Source organism: Babylonia areolata, chromosome 3, assembly GCF_041734735.1.
Source record: "Babylonia areolata isolate BAREFJ2019XMU chromosome 3, ASM4173473v1, whole genome shotgun sequence".
Lineage (NCBI taxonomy): Eukaryota > Metazoa > Mollusca > Gastropoda > Neogastropoda > Buccinidae > Babylonia > Babylonia areolata.
The window spans coordinates 47,392,752-47,401,144 of NC_134878.1; the positions used below are offsets into that span (position 1 = coordinate 47,392,752).

General features: G+C 47.8%; 1 pseudogene across 1 annotated transcript in view; it reads right to left on the bottom strand.

Moving 5' to 3' along the window:
• The window catches only part of LOC143280349 (uncharacterized), a 60,907-nt pseudogene extending 52,831 nt beyond the window's left edge, over positions 1-8,076 (bottom strand). Inside the window, exon 1 of the transcript XR_013055011.1 lies at positions 7,861-8,076. The product of XR_013055011.1 is annotated as an uncharacterized LOC143280349 (transcript). The remainder of the gene's footprint in view (positions 1-7,860) is intronic.
• Between the last annotated feature and the right edge of the window lie 317 nt (positions 8,077-8,393).

Genomic DNA, 8,393 nt, shown 5'->3' on the forward strand with positions numbered 1-8,393 from the left:
TGTTGTCGGCAGTTGCTGTTGTTTACTGTCGCTGGCAACGTTCAAACTGTTATGCAATGAAGATAAAACTATAAAGTGGAGGGTGGAGGGGGGGAGAAGGGACATAAAGAATGGATTCCTTACACAGGGCAACGATGCTGGTATGTGACCTGATTAACCCTTTCACTGCCAAACTCGCATTTATGCAGCAGCTAGGTAGAGGACCCATGTCACTGAAGAGTGACCAGATCATGGGTCTGTTATCCATGAACCTACTGCTATCTATGTTCGGTAGTAGCTAGACCATATTTTCTACACATCACACAGGGGGGATCCCCAGCTATTCTTAAACCATATTTCCTGTGTTTATAGCAAAGGGGATTTTGCACTCTAAACTGACTGGCGGTGAAAGAGTTAACACTGAGCGGCCCAGACTTCTGGCACCCCCCTATCCCAGTAGACTTCCAACACTGTATGAGTGAGGTATACACAAATTACAAACACGTGGACGAGACACATCTCGTTGAAAAAGAGGAGGGAGGAGAGAAAGAAACACTGGACAGGAAATTCATGTTTCGCTGCTTCTGCCTCTTGTGGAAGGTATTCGCTATGGTGATGATTATTACTACAGACACGGCGGTTGGGATGCGTCTGCATGAAGAAGGTCGACATATACGACGAACGTTTTCATTACACTGAACAATAATGTGGGGTTTGTCGTTCATCTTGAGGCACACACGCGATTTGGTCTACTGCATGATGACTGGCTGAGAGATAAAGTGAGGCTTGCAGTGTGTGTGTGTGTGTGTGTGTGTGTGTGTGTGTGTGTGTGTGTGTGTGTGTGTGTGTGTGTGTGTGTGTGTGCGTGTGTGTGTGTGCGTGTAGGGGTGTGGGGGGTGGATAAAGTTTCCAGTTTCAGTTTCTCAAAGAGGACGCCACTGCGTTCGGGCAAAAGCCATACACGCTACATCACATCTGCTATGCAGATCCCTGACAGCAGCATAACCCAGTTATTCAGGCCTTGAGTGTATGCATATACATGCGTGTACCTATCAGAGGGGAATTCTTCTACTTAATTTTGCCAGTTGACAACACTTTTGTTGCCATGGGTTCTCTTTTTTTTCCCCAGTGAGCCAAGCGCATGCTGTACACGAGACCTCGGTTTGTCGTCTCATCCGAATGACGAGACGCTCAGTTTGATTTTCCAGTCAAACTTGGGGAGACAGGGCGAGAGCGGGAATCGAACCCAGACCCTCACGGACACTGTGTTGGCAGATAAGTGTCTTAACCATTCTGCCACCTGCCTCCTTGGTGGATAAAGAAGAAAGGGAAAAGAAAGAAAAGGGGATTTTTTTTGTTTTTTTTTAGGGGGGGGGGGAGGCGAGGGGGGGCCGGGCAACAGCAAAAAAGCATTTCAACAAACACCCGAAAAGAACAGCCATCTTTGTGTCCCCAAACCAAAGAGTTATGGTCAGAGTTAGGTTTCATTCGACGTTTCGAATAAGATTCTGTTGACATGTGGCTGAGGTAAATGAAAGTGTTTTGAAAACAACATCCTTTTACCTATGGTGTTGTTGTTTTTTTCCCCGAATCACAAGATTACCTGATAATGTTTCTCTCCGGGACTTATACAGGCTGTGACAGGAAGATATGTTCTCTATTCTTCTTCTTCTTCTTCGTTCGTGGGCTGCAACTTCCACGTTCACTCGTATGTACACGAGTAGGATTTTATGTGTATGACCGTTTTTACCCCACCATGTAGGCAGCCGTACTCCGTTTTCGGAGGTGTGCATGCTGGATATGTTCTTTTTTCCATAACCCACCGAACACTGACATGGATTACAGCATCTTTTACGTGCATATTTGATCTTCTGTTTGCCGTATACACACGAAGGGGGTTCAGGCACAAGCATCTCTGCACATTTGTTGACCTGGGAGATCGGGAAAAAAATCTCCACCGTTTACCCACTAGGCGCCGTTACTGAGATTCGAACCCAGGACCTCAGACTGAAAGTCCAACGCTTTACCAACTCGGCTATTGCGCCCGTCGAGATGTACTCCACAAAGTAGAAGGAGGCACTATTTTGCTGCAATCGATCCAGTGCTGTGCGGAACTATACTGCAATTAAATACATGATAAAGATGCGCAAGAGTTTGAACTAGGAGAGGAACGGCGGAGGGAAGAAAAGGCCGTTGACAGCCCGTCTTCACTTGCCACCGAGAGATTCATTCTGATTCTGTAACATCTGTTTGTTAAGCGATGACAGATAAAATTATCACAGTGGTTGACGCTGGCAGATAAAATTATCACAGTGGTTTACGCTGGAGATAAAATAATCACAGTGTTTGGCAGCTAAAATGATTACAGTGGTTGACACTGGCAGATAAAATGATCACAGTGGTTGACACTGGCAGATAAAATGACCACAGTGGTTGACGCTGGCAGATAAAATGATCACAGAGGTTGACGCTGGATCACAGTGGTTGACGCTGGCAGATAAAATGATCACAGTGGTTGACGCTGGCAGATATAATGATCACAGTGGTTGACGCTGGCAGATAAAATTATCACAGAGGCTGACGCTGGATCACAGTGGCGGACGCTGGCAGATAAAACAGAGGTTGACGCTGGCAGATAAAATGATTACAGCGGTTGACGCTGGCAGATAAAATGATTACAGCGGTTGACGCTGGCAGATAAAATGATCACAGTGGTTGACGCTGGCAGATAAAATGATCACAGTGGTTGACGCTGGCAGATAAAATTATCACAGAGGTTGACACTGGGTCGCAGAGGTTGACGCTGGCAGACAAATGATCACAGTGGTTGACGCTGGCAAATAAAATGATCCTGGCTTTGCAGAGTGAAAACAACCCCATGGTGTTATTGGAACTGGGAGTCACGCGGCTCTGCGCACCTTCGCAGTATGGTTCCAACAATACAGTCGTCCAAATTTCTCGGGCCTGGGAAAATCCTAGAAGCAAACTCAGAAAGCAGCAGCCCCTTCGTATACTCTCATACCTAAATTGCATGTCAGATCTCAAATAGCGGTACCATTATGCTCCTGCTCCTTGTCAGTATCACAAAAGTACAGGAAATGTTTCTGTTATACGGATTTTCGTGTCCTTCTGCCTCGCTTCCATGTCTGTGGTGCGTTTGTGTGAAATTGAACTCTGTCGGCAGAACTGATGCTGGATGGGACATCTGGCGGCTTCCACACCATGGGAGACGCTTGGTCAATCTGGCTCCAAAACTTCAGAAGCGATTGTCAGCGGAGAGCATTGTCAGCGGCATCCTGAATACGTTCAATCAGAAAAAAAAACGGCACTGCTGACCATGGTTCAACAGCATATGCGGGGTCTCCTGCGGTGACGATCCTCATGGCAATCGTCACCATCCTCACGACAATCAAACACTGTTGAAACCCCTGGCGCTGATGCTCGCGAGAGAACGTGCCGGTGTTTATCTGCGGGTGATGAGGGATAGGCGGTAATGCCATACTCGCGAGTTCAATATCGTTCTGATGCACCCATTTCCTTGTAATATGAAAGCTGTAACGAATGCAGTAATGAGACAAGAGGCTTGGATGACACAGATGAGGCCAGCAAGGAGGAGTCCAAAAAACGTAAAAAAACAAAACAAACTCTGTATCAAACACGTACACTTTGTTTTAAAAGAGCGAAGACAGGAAACCTGTCAACAGTCTGCTGTCGTGAGATGGGATCGTACTGAGACTGATCTCTGTCGTGGGTGACAAGCGTTGATAAGCAAGACACTGCAAAGAACAGGAAGAGGTTCTGGGAGGGTGTATCCTGGTTCATCACGTTCTTGCTATGGACCCGGTACTGGATGACCCCTTGGCTGTTCCCCCTACATCAAAGGGTGTCAGTGACATGAAGGATATTACGACATACCCACTTTGAGGCTGATAAACATGCAGATAAATGGCGTGCGATAACCGTGTGTAGAAAGCAACGCTGAGAGGATCTCGGTTTTTATGGCCTGTGTGTGTGTGTGTGTGTGTGTGTGTGTGTGTGTGTGTGTGTGTGTGTGCGTGTGTGTGTGTGGTGGGAGAATGTAGGGGGGCGAGGGACGGTGTGTGTGTGTGTGTGTGTGTGTGTGCGTGTGTACGCGCTTGCATGCGTTCGTACGTGCGAGCGAGCGTTTCAAATGAGATGCAATAAGGTTGGATACTTTATCCGAGTGCATTTCGAGTTTGTAAAATTTACTACCTCAAGCTTTTATATATCTTTTATTTTTATCTCTTTTTTTTAATACCACAGAAAAATACGAAGAACAGGAAAATGTCCCACCATACATCACTGCGATCAGAATTACCACCACCTGCACCTGGAAACATGTTTGCTGCTCTCGCGTCTACGTGCACGTGGGTTCTGCGTATACTGTGTGAGACAGCATCGTAATAAACCTTGATGGAGAGGGGAGTGGAGGGGGTCTGGGCTGGGCTGGGGCTGATGAAAGGATGATGGCTAGAAGAGATTAAAGTCAGACAGGGAGACAGGGGGAGTAGAGGAAGAAGGAGGCAGTTTCTGTGAACTAGGTCACAAGGATGAAGCTGGAAGCGGAAATCAGATGACTCCCACTTTTCACCCGGCCTCCCCCCCCCCCTCCCCCCTCCTTCTCCCCTCTGTGTGATCAAAAGACCTTGGACGCCACAGCCTGGCGGTGTTGAAAGATGACAGGGAAAATTACTGCGCCGAGGACGCCCTCACTAATTACTGACGACGTTGATTATGATCGTAATGATGATGATGATGGTGATGGTGAGGATAATGATGATCGAAATGATGGTGATGGTGATGATGATGATGACCGTATTTATGATGACGACGACGATGATGATAATGATGATGACGATTATGATAATGATGATTATGATCGTACTGATGATGATGATGACGGTGGTGGTGATGATGATGATGATGATGATGATAACGCACATGTGGCAGCGGCTGCGACAATGATAGTGGTGTAGCTTGTTGACCATGAAGACGACGACTATCACTATGACGACGATTTGATGATGATGATAATGATAACGGCACACGTGGCGGCGGCTGCGACGACAATGGGGTAGCAGGAAGACGAAGACGACTATCACTGTGACGACGACGATAATGATGATGACGATGACGATGATGATGATGATAATGATTATGATGACAGCGACTACGGCGATGACGATGATGATGATGACAATGGTGGAATTACAGACAGCGTGCCATCTATCAACTCTGGTGAAGGGAGGAGAAAGGGTTGGAGGTAGGATGAAAATGAGGTGATGACAACGACGACGATGATGAAGACGACAGTGGTGGTGGTGGTGGTGATAATGATGATATTGATGGTGATAACGACAGGCAACAACAACGACATCAGTGATGGTGATGGTGCTAATGATGGTGGTGGTGGTGGTGGCGACTGAAGGAATTACGGACGTACAAGCATGTCTTCTATTAACGGCATGAGTGAGGAGCGGAAGTGTTCACCTAATTGCGCATTTACAATGACACAACTGATACCATACACACACGCGCGCGCGCGTGCGCACACACACACACACACACACACGTGCAGACTTTTCTCCAGCAGGAACCAAAAACGCATTGTTTACACAGTGGCGTCAGTGCAGTGACTGGTTGTATACAGCAGCGCCCGGTGTCACGTACAGGATTTACGTTCCCTCATTTGTGCCCCTTGGGGGGGAGATTTTGACGGTATTCCAGATTTATCCCCCGGGGGGTATTTCTGGATCGTACTGAATTCACACCACTACCCTCTATACGAAAAGTACAACATTCTATACTGATACTACACGTCCCCACCTCCTTCCCCCTTCCCAAATCATGGGAGCGGCTTGATAAAAGATGAAATACATGGTATGGTGATAGTAGTCAAAGTGGCAGTGACGACGGTGGTGGTGGCGGTGTGTGGTCGTTTATGTGTGCGGGCGCGCGCGTGTGTGTATGTGACTACCTTTGTGCTCGCGTGCCCCTTCTAAACTGCTTTCCTGGATTCTCAAGACTTATCCGGGCGGGGTATTTCTGAAATGTCCAAGAACTACACCCGACCATAAAGGAGGCAAGTCGGGGGTATCCCAGAAATACACCCGGGGTGGCTGGCTGTGGGTGGTTGGGCAAATCAAGCCATACCCGAATTACCCCCAGGTATGTAATCTAAATTAAGAGGGGGCAATTCTGAAATATCCCAAAATTAACCCCCCGCCCCCTATCTCCTCCCCCTCCTAAATCTTCCTTTGATTTCAACCTTTTTTGTGCCTTTTGAATTTTCTCTTCAAAAAGAGGAGGGGGTAGATCTGGTATTGGAAGGGGCCGGGGGGTGGGGGGGGGAGGTCAATCTGGATTTACCCCCTGCGGAAATCTACCTTCGGGTATAAACATGAGAAGCGGGGGGGGAGAGCCAGTCCGTTACACCGGGGACAAAGACAACAAGCGGTGAGTCTGCGCAATAGTGACGGCAAAGTTCGGTAATCAGACGCAGGTGGATGATATCTGCAATGCGATTGCTTCTCAATCTTTACGAACTGAAAAATTATTGAAGGAGAGGAAGGGGATGGGAAAAGGAGGAGGTAATGGGTGCAAAGGCATAAACAAAACAACAACAAAAGTGCACTCGACGCAGTCACACTCTCTTATGAGAAACGTTTTGGATTATGGGGCTGTAAATAAATTTTTAAAAAAGGAAAGGCTTTCGCTCTTGATTACTCATAAAACATCGTCCTGGCACCCTATCAACCTCAGACTGGACGCTCACAAAATCTGTATGTGCTGAACAAACGATAGGACTAAATGCTGAGCAAGAGTCACAGTCAAAGGACGGAAAGACAAAAGAAAATTTTGTAATGCTACTTCTTCTTCTTCGTTCGTGGGCTACAACTCCCACGTTCACTCGTATGAACACGAGTGGGATTTTACGTGTATGACCGTTTTTACCCCGCCATGTAGACAGCCGTACTCCGTTTTCGGAGGTGTGCATGCTGGGCATGTTCTGATTTTACGTGTATGACCGTTTTTACCCCGCCATGTAGACAGCCGTACTCCGTTTTCGGAGGTGTGCATGCTGGGCATGTTCTTGTTTCCATAATCTACCGAACGCTGACATGGATTACAAGGATCTTTAACGTGCATATTTGTTCTTCTGTTTGCGTGTACACACGAAGGGGGTTCAGGCACTGGCAGCTCTGCACAAAATTATGTTGACCTGGGAGATCGGTTAAATCTCCACCCTTTACCCACCAGGCGCCGTTACCGAGATTCGAACTCGGGACCCTCAGATTGAGAGTCCAACGCTTCAACCACTCGGCTATTGCGCCCGTCGCACTCGGCTATGATACAGAGTTATTCCACAAAGAGGAGCTCAATGCTGAAAGATTTCTCCGAAACAAACAGCGACGATAACAACAACAGGGGTGTGTGCACCAACAACAACAAAAATACCAAGAAGATGAAGAAAGGTGGCCTCTGATACTGCCCAGTGTTTCTCCTCATCATATTCAACAGGCCTCAGCAGAGATTCTGATAAAAGATGTCGTTTAGGAGTAGTCCAACCCTTGTCAGGGTTTCATTTCCGACCACACCGCCATAGTGTAACACTTGTTGACTTGAACTGAGAGAAGACGGGGGGTGGGGTAGTACAGTACACGAGTCTCTGACACATGTGCTCACATAAAATGCGCGCACTAGCACCCCCCTCCCCCCCCCACCCCACCCCCCAAAAAAAGGATTGTATCCCGAACATCTCAAATGCTATCCACCTCAACCACCACCACCACCACTCCTCCCCGCAAAAAAAAAAAAAATCCTCCTTGCACAAAAATACCAAGACCCGGAAACTCTTACCATCTTGAAGATGTTAGACGCCTTCTCCTCCTGTCGGAAGATGTTGTGCTGCTCCAGCAACACGTCGTCGATGGGCCGCGACAGGAGCACGGAGCGTGACGCACGTGCCAAGGTCGCCGTCACAGCCACAATCAGCGTCACTGTCAGTGCCAGGCGGCACGTCGGCTTGCAGTGTCTGCAGAGATAACCATCTTGCATGTGCATAGCGTGCCCCATTGCCCGGGTGCAGTGCACGCGCGCGCGTGTGCGTTCGCTCGCAGACGTGCGCGTGCGCATGCAGGGAGACAGACAGACGGACAGACAGACAGCGAGACAGAGAGCGAAGAAGGGACAGAGACCGACAGTGAGACAAAAAGACATAGAGCCTACAAAAATATCCCTCTCTCAGAGAGAAAAGGACATCATCTTCGCCACAGAAAAGTGATTTCCCACGACAGGCAATGGTGGATATTCAAAAAGAAGGGGAGGTTATACAGACTGCCTGACTGACAGAAACAGTGAAAAAGAAACATAAAACGAAATCCGAAACTAAG